This window comes from Pinus tabuliformis, chromosome 2_1 (genome assembly GCF_031772625.1).
Source record: "Pinus tabuliformis cultivar Carrire ecotype Pingquan chromosome 2_1, CPIR1, whole genome shotgun sequence".
Lineage (NCBI taxonomy): Eukaryota > Viridiplantae > Streptophyta > Pinopsida > Pinales > Pinaceae > Pinus > Pinus tabuliformis.
The window spans coordinates 876,095,985-876,120,598 of NC_142299.1; positions in this window are offsets into that span (position 1 = coordinate 876,095,985).

Below are 24,614 nucleotides of genomic sequence, written 5' to 3' on the forward strand. Positions count from 1 at the left end.
CTAGAATCTGAAGTTGTGGGTCTAAGGGAAGAACTAGAGAAGACAAAATCTCTTAATCTTAGATTTGCTAAAGGATAAAAAATTTTAAATGAAATCATCAAGGTTCTGTGTTCTCCTCTTATAAAGACAGGTCTTGGATATACTGAAGAAACATCCCAATCGCAAAATTCGTGAGCCACCACTAGAACCTATCTTGATGCAGCAAAGACCAGTGAACAGTATGTCAATCATCAAAAAAAGCCTAAAAGTACTCATCAAGTAAATCCTACTCAATTTACTCCAAGGATGGACATTAATAGAAGCATCAACCAAAAGGTAAACAATTCCAAAGGATTCTATGATCACATAAACTTCTTTAATGGACAATTATTTTCATGCCATAACTTTGGGCATAAGGCTGCTCAATGTGTTGCTTACAAAACTATCATGACTAAAGAAGCACAAAATCAAAGGAACATAACAGGAATCAAGAAAAGTTCCTATAATAACTTTTCTCCTCTTGAAGATGAAATTGAATGTTCGTTTTGTAATAAATTTGGTCATGAATAAGCTGAATGCATGAGAAAATTTTGGCCAACACTTCAAAAGGAGCAAACATCATCAAATTCCAAGGTATGGAGAAAGAAGGAATTTCAACTAGAAAGGTGTGGCATAGCTCTGTTTGTAGAAGGATAAGAAAATCAGTGTTACATTGACAGCGGATGATCCAAACACATGACCAGTGATAAAGAGAAACTTCATCCATATAATGCTTTAGAAAAGGAAGAGAATTTCTCCTTTGGAAATGACACACCAGCCATCACTAAAGGTAAAGGTTCTGTTTATTTGAAAGAAAAGATTAAAGTTAGAATGTCATGTATGTTGATGGTTTAAAACATAACTTGTTGAGTGTCAGTAGAATGTGTGATCAAGGAAATGAAGTTGTGTTTTGATCAAATGGATGTGTGGTTCATGAGATTGATATAGGGAAGACCATAATCAAAGGTACAATAACTCCAAACAATTTATACATACTTAAAGGAGGACAAAAACAATGCTATCTAAGCAAAACATATGAAAATTGGTTATGGCACAGAAGATTGGGGCATCTAAGCTTTTCTCAAATAAAAAAAGCATGCAGGCTCAAGGTAGTCTATGATCTACCAGATATCAGCATTCCAAAAAATACCATATGTGATCTAGAATTGATCTAAGAAAATTATAAGGTATTACAGACTCATGTGCATGGATGTGCCTATGTTATTTTATGCAACGGATTAATAAGATTGCAAAATACACAGGCAATGAAGCAGTTAAAGAAAACATAACAAGTAAAAATATAAAAACAATGAGTTCACCCAATACTCCTGGGCTATGTCTCCCGGTCCAGCCTTCAGTGGTGGCCTCTCTATTATGTTTTCAAAGCAGATTTTTTACAGCAGTGAACTCAATTTGAGTCTCACTCAGTAGATGCAAATAAGTAAGACTGTACTTGGATTCCATAATTCTCTGGAGTACACAGAGTCCCCTCACTGAACTCTTGACCTCTATTGGTCACAGTAGTATGTGCCCCATCTGAGACTCATACATGACAGGAATTACAAAGGAGTGTGCTTGAACCTCTCAAGCCTTCTCTAGAGTGCACAAACTCTCTGAATCTCTCTGTCTCTGTCTTAACTCTGGCTCAATGCTGCCTTTTATTCCATAGGTTAGCTCGACTTCTTCTCTCTGCTTTCGGCTTACTGCCTACTGCTCTTCCCTTAGTGCTTTGCTTCTCTCTCTGTTAGTTTGTGGCTTTAAAGCCAATCTACTTCCCGAATGTTCGTTTCCGCTTCCCGGCTTTCTGGTTCCCCTGGCTATGTCTGTTTGAATCCCTCTGTCCTGTGTAATCAGTCATTGTATAACGCCTCACACGGAGGTGGCCACCTATTTCATAATGGATGAGTGTCAGTTCATACACGAGTATGTAAGTCAAACAACATATATCATTAAGGCAACCGAAGCAGTCCAACTACAATAATAACATATGCATGAAAATGTGTTGGTTTTTATTATATAAAGAAGTGTAAGTCACAATCATACAATACACCATGTAAACCTACTAGCCCTATCAGTAGAACGTTATAGCCACATCCTCCTACTCCTCCAAAGAGATGTACTAGCTCCGTGGAGTGGAGAACCCAAGGTGTATTACAATACTATCCATGTCTTCTTCAAGATAGTCTTAGTAGAAGCTTGGCTAACCAAAAGCCTGTACAATGAGTTATGAGGGACTATTTATAGCAAAGGGTGGGGTGACCCTTGAAATTCCCCATTGTGACAGTTCAACTACCCTCATGACTCTTCACCTACTCTATGGCTGTTACATCCAACTGTTGACACTCGACTTACACTCGACATGACTCAACATTAGAATGCACATGTACTCATGTGAGACAACATGGCTTCAGTAAGCCTTACAAGACATCAGTGACACTTAGTCTATTGTGGTGAGACCAACTCTTTGACATCCTTGTGATGGTGAAGCTGTTGAGTTGATGCCAAGCTTGGTTGTCTGTGATGGTGTGGATGCACCTTATGGCGTGCATGCACCTCATGGTGTGCATGCACCTCATGGTGACATCTTGCTGAAGCAAACTCTTGCCTTCATTGCAACTGATGCATTAGTTAGGCCCTTTCATCCAACTCATCTGCTAAGATATGCATAGTCTTCTTGGGTACGATTGAATCGACAACACACTGATGCATAGTGTCTATGATGATCTTCAAGTGTGTGTTGGTGGTCATGCACCTCAACTTTCCGAAGCGCATGTTCAGCCCCAGTTGGACTTATTTCTTATCTTCTCCTTGGTGAGTGTGTTGAATGGATTGGATTGCATGTGTGCGCTCAATGACATGCATGCTGCTAGATCCTTTGCATGCGATCAACAACACTGCTCACCATGTTTGCTTTGTGTCCACTGCTGGGATGGATCCTTAACTTGTACTGGCACAGTTTCATTCGCGAATGCATGTTACACCCACTGCTATTCATATTCCTGCTGCAACTCATTGGTCTGTCTGTGAAACTTCATGTTCTTCCTAAGTTGCTACTTCAGCACATGCAACTCCTTCTTTGTTCCATCTTCTGCCTTCGCGCAATCTTCATGTCATGTCTTCACTTCATAGTTTGAGTCTCCAAAGTTGCTTTCATTATCAATGGATCTGCTTGATCTTGGAACTTTGCTCCACCTCTATGTTGTCAACAACCTTCATCTTACATTCGCTATGTTCATTTCATTTGCTGCATTCGCTACATTCAATATCCTTCCTTCAGCTATTGTTCATGATTCTTCTTGTTGTAATGTTGTTTCTTTATGTCCTTGTCCATGAACAACTTGATGTCTTTGTGAGTAAGTAAGCCCATGGACACTTGATCGACTGCATCCCCAAGTGTGCTATGAACGGTGCCTTTGTCTCTACTCTCTTGGAAACCATTGTACTTGTACTGTTGAGATGCAGATGAACACCTGTGATAGCTAGAGACATGGTAAGACTCATAGAAAGCAAATTTATTAGTCGAAAACCAAAATGAACATGAGAACTGACCTGCAACATACCTCAGTGAATGATCATGAAGGTTACGCAATTTTGGCTGGGAGGTCGGGAAACTGACTGTGAATACTGCACAAGGCACATTCCATACTATTGGGAGACTAAATAACTGCTAGAACTGCAAAATGCGTAATCCAATTGGGCAATTGGCTGTGTGGGTTGTTGAATGGGCGATTCCAGCTAGGAAAGGTTGTTGGCCCAAGGACTAATTTGTGCAAATTTTTGGGCCAAGTAGCCACTGACCTCCATAAATGCACAATTCAGTCCAGGAGGTTAGTTCTAGGGCAGAATGCATAAATATGGAGAGGAATGTGAGCCCTCTGTCTCCATATTGCGCAATGCAGCCTTGGTGAAGGCAGAGACCGAGCCAAGGTTGGCCTGACTTGCTGACGAGCAACTGAAAGCAAGTTAAGTCAATGAAATGCATGGCGACACTAAGTGATAGAAGAAGTGATAAACAATGCAAGAAAAATGGAAGATTGAGCAAATAGATCAACATGCATGTGGGTGAGGTTGTTCGCCGGTTGGGCAAACGTCCATGCAAAACAGTTTCATGCATGCGACAACAGTGAGATAGCAAAGAAAATTGAAACAAAGCTAGGAAAAGCTAGAATATATGTAAACAATAGTAGGCATTCAAATAAATCAAGCAAATAGTATAATTCATACCTACGAAAACCCAAAAAGTGACATAAATGCAGCACAAGGCATGGGAAGCGAGCTTATCCCAAAACAGCTGAGTTGAAAGTGCTAACTGCTCCTAGATGTGATGTGGGATGTTATAGCTACAAGGTTGATGTGAGGAATGAGATCTACAATGTCCGATTGATAAGTTTTGATAACATCGAGGTTATGACGCACATGCCACAAATCTAGGGGAAGCGACACTTGGAGGGAGGTTTCTGAATTTCTCCTTGCATGTAACTTCCAACTGCTAAATATAGATCCCTAAAACAAGGGATGCCTTTGCATGTTGCCTTGGGAGAAGCAACCTATGCATGCAAGTTTGTTTTTCTCAGTCTCGATGGGAACCAGTCAACTCAATTGCACATGCAAGCGATTGCTCGACTACTGGAGAAAAATGCGCATTTTTTACTGTCAGCTAGGCTGACTGCCCAAGGGGATTGTGCAATTTCTGGGCCTAGCAACTGATTTCTACCTAGATTTGCACAAATATTGGGCTGAAATACCTATTGATGGGAAAAAATTTGTAATTCCTGCTAGGAGGGCAGACAGGATTGCACAATCTTCGAGCCTAGTAGTAGACTGTCAGAAGGAATTACACAATTCTTGGAGGGAACTGATAGTTTCCCTCCAGAAATGCACAAATTTCACTGGGAAGCTACTTAGCCTACAGTTGGACCAAGTTCGAATGAGCAGCTTGTGAAAGGAAAAGGTCAAATTGTGATCGACAGGCTTCCTTTGAGCAAGAAGGACACTGAAGCTTGAGGACTTGACGAAGGAAGGCAAGCTATTGTGAAGGTTGGTAAGGAGGCTCCAAAACAAGCTAAGGAAAAATTTTGTAGGGTGGTTGTAGCTACTAAAACACTATGAAAGTATCCTAATTTTCTATTTCTACATGCTTTTGTGCAATGATGACTTTCCAAATGAGGAAGAATGTAGCCTCTTTACTATCATTTATTTATTGTTCAACCAATTGATTAAGCTCTAAATTGACAACTTGGGAGTTCCACCCTGACTTAAAACTTGATACTAAAATTTTCTTATCCGAATATGATGGACAAATGCATAAACATGTTTTGGATTATTGGCTTTGTATATTAATACTTACTTTATAGACATACATAAATATAATCGATTGACATTTATTTCTTGCTAGAAAATATTTAAATTATGTTTCCACCTTTCTCTCTGTATGTCTTTTTGTTTAACTCGAACCTTTCTCCCCCATCCAACTACACCTATTTCTCCCCTTCACTCTCTCATTCTCTCGCCTCCTTTCTCTCTCTCCATTTGTCTCCCACCTCTCTCTCTCTCTCTCTCTCTACCCTCCAAATCCATCACTATCTCCCTAAATCTCTCCTTCTCTCCCCCCCTTCTCTCCATATCTCCTTCTTTGTCTCTCTATATGATCCCCAAAGATACATACTCTCTTATCTCCATCTCTCCCTTGTCACTCCCTCTCTCTCTTTCTCCGCTTTTCTCTCTCTATGTATTTCTTATTCCCTCCATCACTCCCCCTCCAACTCCATCTCTATGTCCCTCCCTCTCTCCTCCTATCTCTCAAGTCCCCTCTCTCATCCTTCCTCTCTCTCCCTTTCTCTCTTGCATCCCTCTCTCTTCCCCCATCTCTCTCTCTCTCTCTCTCTCTCTCTCTCTCTCTCTCTCTCTCTCTCTCTCTCTCTCTCTCTCTCCCTCTCCCTTTTCCCTTCAACCCTATCACTATCTCCCTCCCTCTCTCCTTCTCTCTATCCCCTTCTCCCCCCATCCATATTTGTATCTCCCTCCCTCTCTCTCTTACCCTTCTCTCCCATCTCCTTCACTCTATCTTCATCTCTCCCTTGCCACTCCCTCTATCTCTCCACCTCTATGTATTTGTTATTCCCTCCATATATATCTAGAGTTTAATGTATCATGATATATTAATATATATTATAATATGACAAATTTAATATTATATTAAATTTAATATTGTATAAAAAATAAATTAAAATTTAAAAATTAAAAATTAAAAATTAAAAATTAAAAGAAATTAAAAAAATAATAAATAAATAAAAATGAAACACAATTTCGATTTGCAAGAGGAAAGCCTCTGTCATCACCCTAGCCTAAGCCTTCCTCCACCCACCTCCAAGTTGTAAGAGGAAAGCCTCTTCCATCGCCCCTCACCCACCTTAGCCCACCTCATAGGTGCAAGAGGAAGATCCTCTTCCCACCTCTGAGCTATAAGAGGAAGAGCCTCTGCCATCATGACAAAACTTGAGGGAAATACAACTTGAGGGACTGAGGAAGAACAAAGAAAGAGGACAGAGACCCTGCATTTGTTGCTAAAATGTCTTATGTGCGTGTCGGCTACTCCAGCCCCACAATATTATTATGTATTGACGCTACTTCGTATGTCTTTTTTACATTTTATCGCAACAGAAAATTGAAGCTTTTTACTTATTGCAAACATAGAATTTTGTCCCACCCATATATTTCAACACTTGTTGCACATTTTATTTTCTTCCAAGATCTTTGAAATGTTGGAGATTCCATGAGGTCACTGTTGTAAAAACTTGTTGCATCTTTCACCTTCGCCTTAGTATTCTTTAATTATAAGGGAGGATGGAAGGAATTAGTTATAGGAGATAGGTTCAAGAAATAATCAACAAGAGTCGCTTGTCATGGATGCTTCTAGTGGCTTGACTTCCCTACCATGGGTATGTACTGTACCTCTGTGATTTGAAACCCTTGTAAAACTTGGTAGGGGGTTGTACTAGGACTAACATGTCCTACTTACTTGAATAACTAATTGTACATAGACATCACTTGTATCATAAGACAGGGGGGGAATTTGGCAATTTCTATTGTATATTTGTAGAGTTTTGTAACATTCTACCAAGAAACACATCATACTTCCAATGGTGATTGATGGTTACAGTGTACACTATCACTAGTGGTAGTACTGCATTGACCTAGGGATTTATTTATAGTGAAAGGATATTTTAAGCCTTGCTAGAGGATTACATGAAGGAAACCTCTTGATTTAACAATATTGTGCTTTTTAATTGTGGTATGATGTCAAATTTGGTTCTACATTAGATTAAATTTTGGCATACTTTAGTTCATGGAAATATGATAATTTTGATCAGCACAAATGATAAGAATTGGTTCTTGATTTTTAGCATGCTTGCTACTTATTTGTTTGTCCTGAGAGGCTTATTTCTCTTTATAATGAAAATTTTCATGGAATTTAGAAATTGTTAGTTATAGTGTGTTTTGAGAGCCACTAAAATAAAGCTCCAATTGATGAAAATGTGTGTGTAGTTTAAAAATTGTTAGTTACAGTGTTTTTTGAGAGCCATTGAAATAAATAAGCTACTTTAGGGATAAATTAGGCCTCTTCTAGGTTGACCTGTCCTTTTGTAGCTTCTAGACAAACCTTTTTACATAAAATATATTTCCTTTCTTTGATACATGAGCCCTTCAAGGGACTTTACATCATGACCTTTACTTTGACTCTTCTTCACAACCCTAGAGCACTCAATGGGTGCTTTGACCTAGGACAAATAACCAATGGGAAATAAACCCATTTCATAATAAAATAATTTTGTTTTTACAAATAAATATTTTCTTTTCTTTCTTTTGACAAGTACAATAATTAAATCTAGTCATCACATCATTATAATTATGAAGACCGACACTAGTTACTTCAACAAAGCTTACTTCAAACCCTAACAATTTTCTTTTTCCATAACCTTGAAAAATTCCTCAAAATTGTAATTCAATGAAATTATAAACAACTTATAATGATGGTAATGTTCTTTAATAGAGGACATGGGGAGGTTAAAGGGACGAGTATGCGAAGAGGACTTGTCTCCAATCAATGCTATGCCAAGGTAGCCTACTATGTTAGATGAATTATTTTTAGTATTTCGTATATGGATATTAGTTGTTCTATATTCTAAGGATTTAAATAAAAAAAATTCCCTTTCTATTAAGTAAGTTTTGACGGTTCATACAGAGAAATATTAGCTATAATTCTCTTCATGTCTTTCACCAAGTCATATTCTAGAGTTTCAATATAAACATTTTTGTTTGAGGTAGAAGTTACATGTTATGAGATGGTTATAATAATTGATGGGTTACACTTGAATATCATCTTATGCTTTGTCAGGTTGCACATAAACAACATATTAATTTTACAATGCTTGAATGTTTGTAAAAGAACGTTTAATTCTAGCATAACAAAATTAATAATGCTTGAATTTCTATACCAAGTAGTCATAAAAATATTTCCACAAAAAAATCCAGACAAATACTTCCTAAGACCAAGCCAGCCACCAAACAAGAAGAAAGGCTTCCCAAGACCAAGCCATCCACCAAAAAATCATCCTTGAATAAAAACAAGATGTCCAATGAGTCAACAAGGTTGACCTTACCAAGAATGTAACGTCTCTAAATTTTGGCTTCATCAATCAAGTATGAAACTTGGATTTCCAAAAACTCGAACATACTGTAACCTAAGAATCACAAAAAATTGCGCGAGTGGGCCAATAATAATAGGACATGAAACTTATTACTTTTTCTAAGATTCTTCTTTTCTTCACTAGGGTAATTTCTTGTATTCTAGATTCCTCACACTAATTTTCTATTGCAGATCAAATGCCAAAATGTGTTTCACTAGAGGAGGTTGAAGTCCTCTTATTTATAGTCTTCACAAGGGCTAGAGCAAGCCTCTCTGGGTCGTTTTTATCATGGATGGAAAACTTGGTCATGGGGTCTTTCTAGAATTTTTTAAACATCTAATAATATTTTCTTTCTTGATACAAGAGCCCAATTGGGTCTATTACATCATGACATAAACTTTGACTCAAGACAAAAACCCTAGAGCACTCGATGGATGCTTAGACCAAGGAACCAAAAAAATTGAGCGTGAAACCCATACTTTAATAAATAAATTTTCTTTTAAAATAATTTTCTTTTTCTTTTGATAAGTACATAAGAGATACATCATGTCATGAGCCAAACATAATTATGAAAACGAATAATAGTTACAACTTTTAATAAGAATTTCACATGTTACAAACCTTCAATGTCTTCTAGGGTAGATTTCTCCTCAACTAAACTCATTTCTCTGTCTTTTGTACTTCACATTTCATTTTATCCACAGAATTGCTCTGAAATTAAGTGCATGTGTGATGTCTCTCGAAGGAGGTTGAATTTATACTTTATATAGCCTTCCAAGGGATCTTTAAGCCAAATGGGAGGCCAAATTAATCTAGCTAGCTGACCTGTTCTTGGGAGCACTATAAACATTTTTCCAAAATACAAAATAAATTTCTTTCTTTGATACAAGTGCCCAAATTGATATTTACATAATCACAATGACCTTTTAACTCAAGGCAATCCTATAGGCATGCAATGCATTCTTGACATATTAACCAACAACTCAATCATGAAACCCATTCTTTATAAAAATTTATTTCTTCTTTTGATCAATATATAATAATTACATCACGACATGAGACAAATGACAATTAAGAAGACTGAAACTAGTTACATTTCCCAATAGAAAGGAGCATGTTGATTCAACTAATCCATAGGAGAAACACCAATTATGTTTCCATTTTGAGTTTCTTGCTTAGTTTGGGACAAAGTTTCATTTGATACACGATGACAACAAGAGAACTATGGTTCATGATGAGATTGTCTAGTCCTCCAAGTGCAGTGAAACAAGATCTCCAAGGGTGGGGAAATAAGATCTCTTCAATATGATGGCTCTTATAGAATTTCATGCTCACTAAGGCAACATGCAAGACCTCCTACAATTTTGGACCTGAGGAAACACTAGAAACCCTAAGGTATTCACACATGTGAATATTATAAAACAAATCACAAGCTTTTGAAATCTTGATGCGTCTCTTAATAGGTTGAAGAACCATATTTATATATCCTTTCCAAGAGGCTCCATTAGCACTCTCTAGGCCAAATTTTCCTTGGCTAGTTGACTTGGCCTTGGGAGCCTTCTAGACATTTCTAATTTCAAAATTATTTTTCTTTCCTTGATACAAATTCCCGAAAGGGTCTTTTACAATATGACAAAGACTCTTGACTCATGACAAACCCTAGGAGCATTCAATGGATGCTTGACCTAATGAAAAAGTGACTTGAGCATGAAACCCATGCTTTACAAAAATCATTTTCTTTCTTATTTTGATAGATACATAAGAATTACATCATGACATGAGTCAAATGACAATTATGAAGACCAAAACTAGTTACATTCTTCAACATATTGAAGTATGTGGGTAATTTTTGTAATGGAAGATTAAATGATATCAAATTATGTTGAGTTCTCAAGTTATCGAGTGAGTTCATTGGTTAGGATGAATAGGTTCTCAAGTTCTCAAGTTTTTAAATATTACGTGAATATTTTAAATGAAAATAACTTCCTTAAACTCCCATGTACTAACAGTTTATCTCATTTGATGGAGTGTTATAGGACGTTCAAGCAAATAGGTATTTTTCATATATGTATTTGATGACTGATGGACTTTCAGGTAGGATAGAAGAAAATTACTAAACATCTGCTACGTTTTCTAGCAGGTGAAGATCAACTAGAGGTGAAAATATTAGAATAACAATCCATAGACGCGTGGAAAAATTTCTTGCTGAAGGGGGGTCATGTTCTTATGATAATGAAATCATAGATGACATCAAGATTCCCTTGAGATACAAACATCTAGTGAAACAATGAGCACCCAAGGATCTTACTGATATAAACATTTATTCTTCTGCCAATGAAAGGATATACCACAATGCCCCCTTGCTGATACATGATTTGCGGCTATTTTCCATGGATGTCATAAAGGCATGTTATGGAGGATTAACTAAATTGATGGAGTATATCAAACCCTGTTACAACTACAATGATTTGGTATGACTAGTCCAATATACCAAAAGTATGCAAATATATGGAGTGGCCGCACATTATATACAACTAAAATACAATGATCAAAATGAAGGTGAAATTATGTATATTGATGGAAGGCCAAAAGCAATAGGGAATATTCTAGGGTTTATAAATAGTACACAGTGTGTCACCACAAATAAGCAACTTAATTGAATATTCAATGGATGTGAAGGAAACAATGTATTAAATTAATAGTCGTAGAGGAAGAGGTGCTCATTGATTACAATTTGAGTAGAATAAATACAAATATTGCTATTCTGGGGCCAATATCTATTCAATTTTAGCCAACTTGTAAGCAATGTTTATTGTATGTTATATTTTCATTGAGTACTATATATTGTTAGACATCTTGTAAGTTGAGGAAACATTTTAATACGTGATGGTTAAAATATTGTGTCAGTTTAACCAAGGTCAAAGGGAACCAGCTTCACAACATGTAAACATGTAGTTGTATGTAAATTAATATAACCGCAAGATATATATATATCTATATATAAGTAGCATTTTATCCATTATTGAGTAATTCAAATTCATATTTTTAGGCATCATATAACTAAATGAAAGATTCACTATGCATAGGACCCACTTGAGCAAATGCATTCCTTCATCCTTTCCAAATTATTGTTTCTATATAATATGGAATATATACTGATCCTTTCATAATTCCTCCTACCAGAACCTTCCAAGATGATGAAGTTTTTATAAATTTAGAACCTTTTATATTGGTCATGATATGTTGTGAAGTTTCTATATAAATTTAGTCATATGTCAGTAGTGTTTTTCTTATTAATATAATGATGATTAAATGTGGATGAATTAAAAATTACCCTTATTTAATAAAAAGGGTGATAAGGGGAAGGCACTAGCCTTAGATAATTCCACAAATGCTCATGAGGAAAAGGTTACTAAAGAAGCAATTTTTATGTTCGTCGATCCAATCCAAGTAATAATGAAGCTTCGAATTAAAGAAAACAAGAAAATTAATTATTTAGTTTTGATTGAGCCTCAGACTGATGAGACAAAGGGTCAAATTGAAACCTTGATGCAATAAGTTCATCATTATGGAGTGAGAAACTCATTTAATTATCCCATTTATTTGTTTATTATTTAGTTATTTCATCCTTTACAAAAAAAACTATTTTACATGCATTTTTGGAGGAGCACGATCATCATGCTAGGAATATGGGGGTCAGAATTATTAGCAACGTTGATGCTCCACCTGTGGATGAGTCACCAGTCATTGAGACCGGTAGACTTTCTCAACCACCCACTGTAATATTTTCACGCTCGGAACAACATACATCAGGATCTACACATGACGTTGTGGATGCAGAGCATGATCCAATTGCACAATTTGAAGTTATATTTCCTAGATCTTCCCGTGTTACTAGAATGGGAAGACTACAAATTTTTGGTAGACGATGAAAATGCCCCCATGAAAATAGAGAAACTTCCAAGTATTTAAGAAGTGTTTTAAATATTAAGTACAACCTAAATGAAATAAATGCATAGTTTGTCATTATTTCAAACCTTGTATATCGTTTTATAGGAAATGATGTATTTTATGGTCATTTGTATGACATAACCTTGGAAATATTTGGGTTGACCATTCACACAAGCTGGAAATCCCAAAGTTCCATGTTAAAATGTGAACTTATTACGAGGATGGTTCTCCTATTTGGTGATGATACCTTCAACAAAAATGCAGTTACCTCAAAGGTAGACCTACATTTAAAATATTTGTAGGGCTAGTATAGGTCTCAATTCGAAAGGGCAGGTTGGATGATTTCCCTCCACCAATTCCAAAGATGGAATGGAGAGTGCTCATGGAAAATGAAAATCAGAAGGCACTTCAAAAAGTATGGAAGACACCACCTAGACTAGGAAGGTATGAGGCACTTTTAATAATGTAATTATGATGATTTATCATCATTGCAACATCTAATTAAGTTTTCAATGTTTTAAATAGAGGCTCCCAGATACTTCCAAAGCCATTATGGTTGGAATATCCAAACATGGACAATATCATCTTGGCTCAGATGGTTACTTGAAAATGGCTACAAAAATTGTAAGTATATAAAAAAATAATTTGCATCCAAATTATAAATTGTTAACAATTTCAATTTAATATCATAGATGAAGAAAAATTCATGTTCTAATGCAAAATTGGAGGGGTAATAATTCAAAGAGGCTCCCACAAAGGAATACCTAAAGCATTCTTTAACGTATGACTATTAAGTCGTGGTTGAATGAAGGACAACCTTGGTGTTTTTATGAAACCAACTCACAAAAAGATAGAAAAGATAGATCAATGCCTTATAATTCAGCCTCTTCGATGGGGAAACCTCCTTTACATTACACAAATGAACAATTCTTGGTTGATTCAAATGACGAAACCTCCTTTCTATATATAGGAGTCTAAGGGCTCACAATATAACCAAGCCGACCTAACAATAATAATATAAAGGCACAAAAATAACAATAGAGGGATTCTATGGGGCACAATAATAACAATATGGGGACAATAGGGGCACAACAATATTAATAAGGGATACAATGACAATAGTAATGGGGAAATCACTAGTATTATAGGGACCTAACATGCCCCTCTCATTCAAAAAAATGTTGTCCTCAATGCTTGAGTAGTTCTATATGCTTCTGTATAAAATTCTCATCCTCCCATGTGGAATCTTCAGCAGACAAGTTCTTCCACTTGATGAGATACTCCAAAATTGATCGATTTCGTAGCTGTCGAGTTCTTGTTTCTGTGACTACTTCTGGTTCCAATATAATTTTTCCTTCCTTATTAAGTTCTATCAATATTGTTTGAACTGGGAGCTTATCACCTATAACATTCTTTAAACATGAAATATGGAAAACTAGGTGCACTCAAGAAGCTACAGGAGCTCCAATTTGTATGCCATAGTACCAATCTTTTGCAACACCTTGTACGGACCATAATACTTTGGTGATAATTTATTATCCTTCTTATCTTGCTTGAGGGACATTAAATATGGTTGTAACCGTAGGAATACCCAGTCACCTACATCAAAGCTTCTTTTGCTGCGATGTTGATTTGCCTGTTTTTTCATTCTATTCTGTGCCAACGTGATGTTATCCTTTACGAGTTGGAGAACTTGTTGTTGATGCTAGATGTGATGTTCCACTACTTGAAACTTAGAATTTTCTCTTAAATATGATGTGATGGATGGTGCCTGATATCCATAAAGTGCCATAAATGGGGTCATTTTTGCTGCAGTATGGAACAAAGTGTTATACCACCATTCAGCCAGGGGAAACCATTTGACCCATTGTGTCTATTTATCAGATACAAAGCAACGAAGATATCCTTCCAAATATTTGTTTACTATCTCAGTTTTCCCATCAGATTGAGGATGATAAGATGAGCTATGAGCTAACTGAGTACCAAGATAAGAAAATAATTCTGTCTAAAAATTTCTAGTGAAAATGGGATCTCTGTCACTTATAATAATCTATGGGTTTCCATGTAGCTTTTGAATTGTTTCCATAAATGCAGTAGAAACTGTACTGGCTTTAAATGGATGTGATAATGCACAAAAGTGTGCATACTTGGTAAGTCTGTCAACTACCAAGAAGTCCTGATGATGGATCCCTGTTGGGATTTGAAACGTTGACGAAAAATGGTTTTTACTGTGGGTTCTCCGGTTACTAAGTTAGAAGATATAAACCACAAAAGTCTTAAATCCAGTACCACCATGATGACACTCTTTCCTTCAGACTTGGGTAAACCTGTGATAAAATCCATTGAAACCTCCTCCCAAAATTGGCTTGGAATGGATAAAGGTTGTGATAGACCTAGGGTCTTAATTGTTTCAAATTTATTTTGTTGGCAAACCAAACATTCTGCCACAAACTTTTGAATATCTGATTTAAGTCCATCCCAAAAAAATTCCTTCTTAACCCTATGGTAAGTTTTTAAAAATCCTGAGTGCCCTCCTAAGGGAGAAGTGTGCAATTTCATAAGAATCTTTTGTTTGAGTTTGGAATTCTTACCGAGGTATAAGCGATCTTTGTACCATAACGAATCATTTTTCCAACTAAATCTATCAGATGTACTAGAATCTTGTTGTAACTTTCGAATAAGTGCCCACACTTCTTCATCATTCTTCCATTCCTCCCTTGCTTCCTTTATCCAATCTAGTTGGATAATAGAAATGGCACAATAATGCTTCCACATCCTCATCCTTTCTTGAGAGTGCATCTGCCACAACATTTTGCTTCCCTTTTTTGTAGATGATTTCAAAGTCATAACCCAACATCTTTGTGACCCATTTTTGTTGCTCTTCAGAGGATAATCTTTATTCTAAAAAGTATTTAAGATTATCATGATCTGTTTTTACCTTGAAGTGTCTTCACATTAGGTAGGGTCGCCATTTCTTAAGTGCATGTAGTATTGATAACATTTCCTTCTCATAAATAGCTTTGTGTAAATAATTTCCCTTGATTAGACGACTTTCGAAAGCAATGGGTCTTTCATCTTGCATTAAAACAACACCAATTCCATTTCCTAAAGCATCACATTCCACAATAAAGGTTTTTGTGAATTCTGGTGTAGCTAAGACTGGTGCTTGGCACATTGCCTCTTTAAGATGTTCGAAGGCCTTTGTTGCTTCTGGAGTCTATGAAAATGAATCTTTCTTCAATAATGTTGTTAGAGGTGCTGCTATTCTCCCATAATTCTTAACAAACTTGTGATAATACCCCGTCAACCCGAGAAATCCTCGTAGATGCTTTATGGATGTGGGGATTTTCCATTCCTTAATGGCTTTAATTTTGCTAGGGTCTACCTTAACACCTTCATGAGATACAATATGACCTAGATATTCCACCTCTTGTACTCCAAAGAAACATTTGGAGCTTTTTGCATATAATTGTTTCTCCTTCAATAATTTGAGCACCCTGTCAACATGTTCAACATGATCCTTCAAAGACTTGTTGTAGATTAGTATATCATCAAAAAATACTAACACAAATTTTCCAAGGAAGGGTTTGAAAATGGAATTCATCAAACCTTGAAATGTAGAAGGTGCATTGGTAAGTCCAATAAGCATGACCAAAAATTCATAATGACCCTCATGAGTTCTTAATGTTGTTTTTGGAATGTCTTCAGTCTTCATTCTGATTTGATGATATCCTAAACGAAGATCCAACTTGGTGAAGTAAATTGATCCATGCAATTCATCCAATAATTCATCAATGACAGGAATGGGAAATTTATCTTTAATAGTGAGCTTGTTGAGCTCCGTATAATCTGGACACATGCACCAATATCCATCCTTCTTGTGCACCAATACTACTGGAGTAGAGAAAGAACTTTGACTATGTTGAATTATACCAGCCTCTAGCATTTCTACAACCATACATTCAATTTCACTCTTTTGGGCATAGGGATATTTGTATGGCCTGATGTTTGGAGGAACGCTTCTTGGAATCAAATGAATAGCGTGATCATGATCACGAATAGGTGGGAGACCTTTGGGAGTCTCAAATACCTTGGAATGATTGTCCAAGACTTTTTGGAGATCTGGAGCAATAAATGATTTCGATGTGGAAACGTCTAGTGAACATAATTATGCAATTACACCTCATTGTTCCTTGTTTAGAAGCTTTTTCATACTGTTAGAGATGATTATCTTTCCTGGTCTCCCTGCAATACCCCTTAATTCAACTTCCTTTCCTTCCGTAGAAAATTTCATGAAAAGTTCTTGAAAATTAAAAGCTATTGTACCCAAGGATTTTAGCCATTGGACTCCTAGTACAACATCAACACCACCCATTGGAATGGAAAGCATTGGGCTATTCAATACATATTCTCCCATGGATAGCTTGATATTATGGCACTTTCTAGAGCAATTTAGGGTTCCTCCACTTGCAACCATCACTTGACACTCTGGTGCTAGATATAAGAAGCAATTTAATTCTTTTGCTATCTTACAATGAATAAAATTGTGGGTACTTCCTGAATCAATCAACACTATTGCCTTTTTCTTCTTGATATGTCCCTCTATCTTGATAGTTTAAGGAGTGGTAATTCTAGCCAATGCATTACAAGATATGGTTGGATTCATTTTTTCTTTATCTAGGGTTTTTTCCTGGAGTATATCCTTTTCTTTTGAAAGTTTTTGTTCCTTTTCTTCCTCCTCTTCACAATCTATGTAGAATAATTTCTTCTCAACACACTTATGACCTTTAGTGTATTTGATATCACAACTATAACAAAGCCCTTTCTCTTTTTTCTTCCAATTGTTGTGGTGTCAAACTTGTAGGTTGTGGAAGGCTAGGGGCAACAACACTTCCATCTTTATAGTTGTGAGTAGTAGCCTTCCTGGTTGCCATAATTTTTCTTTCCATTTTTCTTGCTAACCTGAATGCCTTCTCCAATGAATTAGGTTCCCAAAGGCGAACCTCATGTTGGATATTATCCTTTAAAGTCCCTATGAACACATCAACCCTATGCTCCTTTGGAATATATTTTACCCTTATGTTCAATTTTTGGAAGTCCTCAATGTGCTCCATCATTGAACCCTTTTGTTTAATATTTATCAATTGGCTAAAAATAGTGTTGCTTTTTGTATCCTCATAATGTGTTGTCATTTCTTCCATAAAAATTGCCCAAGTGACAATTTGTTTACGAGAGCAAAGTCATCGCTACCATATAAACTAATTTGGTTCCAAATATAAAGTTGTAATACGTATCTTTTGTGTGTTTTTCACATTATGGAGATCGAAAAATTGTTCCATCTGTAGTATCCATGTTCCGGGATCCTTTCCATCAAACTTCCTCATATTGATCTTTGGAACATGGTGGTTCTTCGATCCAACGTTAGAGTCTATGAAATCATGATTAACATTTATTTTTTTTTCATCATGAGTTTCCTTTACTACCCTTTCGTCATTAGTAATCATTTTTTATAGAAACTTTATCAAATCTATCTTCAAATATGTCTTCAAATCTTCCATGCATGTCTTCAAATATTCCATGCCTGTCTTCAAATATTTCTTCAACTCTATCTTCAAATCGTCCATCTTAGCTTCCACATCATTCATCTTAGCTTCTACGCCTTTCTTTAAACCATCCATCTTAGCTTCCACGCCTTTCTGTAAACCATTCATCTTAGCTTCCATGCCATACATCTTAGCTTCTACATATTTCTTTAAACCATCCATCTTAGATTTTGTTACTTTTTGTGCGAGTGACATTTGTTGCACTCTGTCTCGTAATTTTGATATATCATGTTGCATTTCTTCCTCTTCTTCATGAGTCAGCCTAGAGTTTTCAGTTTGCTTAATAGGTGTTTCCATTTTCTTTCTTTGGGGCATTAATTACCGATAATAATGCTTCACTATTTCCTTTGAATTCCTTCAAAATAAATTTTCAAACCAAGCTTATGAAAAAATTTAAAAAAATATACACACCTTTTTTTCACTTTGTAAGAGCTCGATATTTCATCTGAAGTGTCTCTGTAATTTTAGATCTTCCAGTTCTAAAATTACGACCTGCAGTAGCCCTCTGCATCCTCTTTCCAATTCCACCAGTCTGATCGAATTTAGATTCTCCAAGAAAGAATTATGCACAATTTCCTAAGATGACCTAATTATATACCTTTTCAGAAGAGCGAACTTGTATGAAGTGCCACGTATCATTGTTTTTACCTTAGGATCTGAAAAATATATACAGGAAACTAAAGTTCATTCTCTTTCTGTAACTTCTTATGAAATTTTAATCTGATGCTCAAAACAAAAGTTATGACTATTTTCCCTAGGTCACCTTTTTGGAATGTAATTCGGGAGTCTGCAAAAAGGCCAACTTCCTCAGATCATATATCCACAGATATAGTGTGAAAAGCTCTAAAATTCGAATCCAAGGCTCAAAACGATTTCAACCAAAATGGGTTTTTCTTTTAACGTCTGAAATGTCGTAGAAAGAAAGTTATATTGCAAATACCACGATGACATGTTTGGAGTAGCGAAACCCTAGATCCAAAGTTCTAATATCAAATGTTATGAAACCATCTCACAAAAATATAGAAAATATAGATCAACGCCTTATAATTTAGCCTCTTCGAGGGGGAAACCTCCTTTACATTACACAAATGAACAATTCTTGGATGGTTCAAATGACAAAACCTCCTTTCTATATATATGAGTCTAAGGGGTCACAATGTTAGGCCCCTATACTACTAGTGTAACCCCTTATTGCTATTAGTATAACCCACTTATTATATTGATGTACCCATGTAGTGCCCATATTGTTACTATTGTGCCCCACAGAAGCCCACTATTGTTATTATTGTGCCCTTACATTATTATTGTTATGTCGGCTCTAATTATGTTATGACCCCTTAGACTCCTATATATAGAAAGGAGGTCTTTTCATTTGTATCATCAAAGAATTGTTCATTTATGTAATGTAAAGGAGGTTGCCCCCTTGAAGAGGATGAATTCTAAGGCGTTGATCTATCTTTTCTATCTCTTCTTGAGCTGGTTTCATAACATTTGGTATCAGAGCTTTGGATTCTAGGGTTTCGCTGCTCCAAACAGGTCATCGTGGAATTTTCGCTATAACTTTTTTTCTGCGACGTTTCAGAAGTTGCAAATAAAACCAATTTGAAAGAAATCACGCTGAACCTCGGATCCGAATTTCAGAGCTTTTTGCGCTATATTTACAGAGATATGATCTGAGGAATTTGGTCTTTTTGCAGACTCGTGAATTACATTCCAAATAGGTGACCTAGGGAAAATCATCATAACTTTTTCTCTGGGGATCAGATTGAAATTTTGTAAGAAGGTACAGAAAGAGGATGGACTGTAGTTTCTTGTATGCATTTTTCAGATCTAAAGGTCGAAATAGTGACACGTGGCACTTCGTACAAGTTCGCTCTTCTGGAAAGGTTTATAATCAGGTCATCTTGGGAGATTGTGCATAACTCTTCCTTAGAGAATCCAATTTGGATCAGACTGGTGGCATTCGAAAGAGCACACAGAGGGCTACTATAGGTCGCAATTTCAGAACTTAAAGATCTAAAAGTACAGAGTTATAGTCATTTCAAGGTCGAGCTCCTAAAATCAAGAAAAATCAAGATGAGGAAGTTTGATGGCAAGGATCCGGTAAATTGGATACTTCAGATGGAGCAATATTTTGATCTACATGGTGTACAAATGTTAAAAAAGGTATGTATTGCATCTTCATATTTAAAACCAGATCATTTTTTATGGTACGAAGGGCTTTGTTCTCGTAAACAACTTGTTACGTGGTCAATTTTCACGGAGGAAATGATAGCACATTATGAGGATACAAAGAGCAACACCTTCTTCAGAGCAACACCACAACAAGTGGAAAGAGTAAAAGGGCTTTGTTACATAGTGGAAAGAAAAATTATGGAAACCAGGAAGCGTACCCCTCACAAATATAAAGATGGAAGTGTTGTTTCTCCTAGCCTTCCACAACCTACAAGGGTTACACCACAACAATTGGAAGAAAAAGGAGAAAAAGGGCTTTGTTACAATTGCGATAACAAATGCACTAAAGGTCATAAGTGTGCTGAGAAGAAATTATTTTACATAGAATATGAAGAGGAGGAAGAAAAGGATCAAGAAACATCAAAAGAAGAAGATATACACCAGGACCCCACCCTAGAGAAAGAACAAATGAATCAGACCATATCTTGTAAAGCATTGGCAAGAATTACCACTCCTCAAACTCTCAAGATAGAAGGACATATAAAGAAGAAAAATATGCAAGAAGTGAAAGATCAAATCAAGAAAGAAGAAATGAATCCAACCATATCTTGTAATTCATTGTTCGAAATTACCACTCCTCAAACTATCAAGATAGAAGGACATATCAAGAAGAAAAATGTTCAAGAAGTGAAAGATCACATCGAGCATCAAGAAATGTATACGACCATATATTGTAAAGGATTGGAAGAAATTACCACTCCTCAAACTCTAGAGATAGAAGGACATATCAAGAAGAAAAAGGTTCAAGCAATGAAAGATCACATCGAGCATCAACAACAAGTTCTCCAACTTTTAAAGGATAACGCCACTTTGGTGCAAAATCAAACGAAACAACAGGTAGATAAACATCGTAGTGAAAAATGTTTTGATGTAGGTGATTGGGTATTTTTACTACTACATCTCAAGCAAGCTATTTATGGGAAGGAAATGTTGGCAATACTACATGCACTTAAAAAATGGCAACCTTACCCAATGGGAAGACTCTTCAAGGATGAGGATGTGGAAGCATTGTTTTGTGCTATTTATATTATCCAACCAGATTGGATAAACGAAGCAAGGGATGAATGGAAGGAGGATGAAGAAGTATGGCCACTTTTTCAAAAGTTGCAAAAGATCCCAATTCAAACAATATTGCCAGAAATTGAAGAGGAAGGAAAAATCATATTGGAACTTGGAGCAGTCACAGAAACAAGAACCCGACAGCTACAAAATCGATCAATTTTAGAGTATCTCATCAAGTGGAAGAACTTACCCACTGAAGATTCCACATGGGAGGACAAGAATTTTATACAGAAGCATCAAGAACTACTCAAGCATTGAGGACAATGCTTTTTGAAGGAGAGGGGCATGTTAGGCCCCTATACTACTAGTGTAACCCCTTATTGCTATTAGTATAACCCACTTATTATATTGATGTACCCATGTAGTGCCCATATTGTTACTATTGTGCCCCATAGAAGCCCACTATTGTTATTATTGTGCCCTTACATTATTATTGTTATGTCGGCTCTAATTTTGTTATGACCCCTTAGACTCCTATATATAGAAAGGAGGTCTTTTCATTTGTATCATCAAAGAATTGTTCATCTATGTAATGTAAAGGAGGTTTCCCCCTCGAAGAGGCTGAATTCTAAGGAGTTGATCTATCTTTTCTATCTCTTCTTGAGCTGGTTTCATAACATTTGGTATCAGAGCTTTGGATTCTAGGGTTTCGCTGCTCCAAACAGGTCATCGTGGAATTTTCGCTATAAATTTTTTTCTGCGATGTTTCAGAAGTTGCAACAAAAACCCATTTGAGAAGAAATCATTTTGAACCTCGGATCCATATTTCAGAGCATTTTGCGCTATATTTACGAAGATATGATCTGAGGAATTTGGTCTTTTTGCAGACTCCTGAATTACATTCCAAACCGGTGACTTGGGGAAAATCATCATAACTTTTTCTTGGGGATCAGATTGAAATTTTGTAAGAAGGTACAGAAAGAGGATGGACTTTGGTTTCTTGTATGCATTTTTCAGATCTAAAGGTCGAAATAGTGACACGTGGCACTTCATACAAGTTCGCTCTTCTGGAAAGGTCTATAATCATGTCATCTTGGGAGATTGTGCATAACTCTTTCTTATAGAATCCAATTTGGATCAGACTGGTGGAATTCGAAAGAGCACACAGAGGGCTACTATAGGTCGCAATTTTAGAACTTAAAGATCTAAAAGTACAAAGTTACAGTCATTTCAAGGTCGAGCTCCTAAAATCAAGAAAAATCAAGATGAGGAAGTTTGATGGAAAGGATCCGGTAAATTGGATACTTCAGATGGAGCAATATTTTGATCTACATGGTGTACAAATGTTACAAAAGGTATGTATTGCATCTTCATATTTAGAACCAGATCATTTTTTATGGTACGAAGGGCTTTGTTCTCGTAAACAACTTGTTACGTGGTCAATTTTCACGGAGGAAATGATAGCACATTATGAGGATACAAAGAGCAACACCTTCTTCAGAGAAACACCACAACAAGTGGAAAGAGTAAAAGGGATTTGTGACATAGTGGAAAGAAAAATTATGGAAACCAGGAAGCGTACCCCTCACAACTATAAAGATGGAAGTGTTGTTTCTCCTAGCCTTCCACAACCTACAAGGGTTACACCACAACAATTGGAAGAAAAAGGAGAAAAAGGGCTTTGTTACAATTGCGATAGCAAATGCACTAAAGGTCATAAGTGTGCTGAGAAGAAATTATTTTACATAGAATATGAAGAGGAGGAAGAAAAGGATCAAGAAACATCAAAAGAAGAAGATATACACCAGGACCCCACCCTAGAGAAAGAAGAAATGAATCAGACCATATCTTGTAAAGCATTGGCAAGAATTACCACTCCTCAAACTCTCAAGATAGAAGGACATATCAAGAAGAAAAATATGCAAGAAGTGAAAGATCAAATCGAGAAAGAAGAAATGAACCCAACCATATCTTGTAATTCATTGTTCGAAATTACCACTCCTCAAACTATCCAGATAGAAGGAAATATCAAGAAGAAAAATGTTCAAGAAGTAAAAGATCACATCGAGCATCAAGAAATGTATACAACCATATATTGTAAAGGATTGGAAGAAATTACCACTCCTCAAACTCTAGAGATAGAAGGACATATCAAGAAGAAAAAGGTTCAAGCAGTGAAAGATCACATCGAGCATCAACAACAAGTTCTCCAACTTTTAAAAGATAATGCCACTTTGGTGCAAAATGAAACGAAACAACAGGTAGATAAACATCGTAGTGAAAAATGTTTTGATGTAGGTGATTGGGTATTTTTACTACTACATCTCAAGCAAGCTATTTATGAGAAGGAAATGTTGGAAATACTACATGCACTTAAAAAATGGCAACCTTACCCAATGGGAAGACTCTTCAAGGATGAGGATGTGGAAGCATTGTTTTGTGCTATTTATATTATCCAACTATATTGGATAAACGAAGCAAGGAATGAATGGAAGGAGGATGAAGAAGTATGGCCACTTTTTCAAAAGTTGCAAAAGATCCCAATTCAAACAATATTGCCAGAAATTGAAGAGGAAGGAAAAATCATATTGGAACCTGGAGCAGTCACAGAAACAAGAACCCGACAGCTATGAAATCGATCAATTTCAGAGTATCTCATCAAGTGGAAGAACTTACCCACTGAAGATTCCACATGGGAGGACAAGAATTTTATACAGAAGCATCAAGAACTACTCAAGCGTTGAGGACAACGCTTTTTGAAGGAGAGGGGCATGTTAGGCCCCTATACTACTAGTGTAACCCCTTATTGCTATTAGTATAACCCACTTATTATATTGATGTACCCATGTAGTGCCCATATTGTTACTATTGTGCCCCATAGAAGCCCACTATTGTTATTATTGTGCCCTTACATTATTATTGTTATGTCGGCTCTAATTATGTTATGACCCCTTAGACTCCTATATATAGAAAGGAGGTCTTTTCATTTGTATCATCAAAGAATTGTTCATTTATGTAATGTAAAGGAGGTTGCCCCCTCGAAGAGGCTGAATTCTAAGGCGTTGATCTATCTTTTCTACCTCTTCTTGAGCTTGTTTCATAACACATAATATAAAGG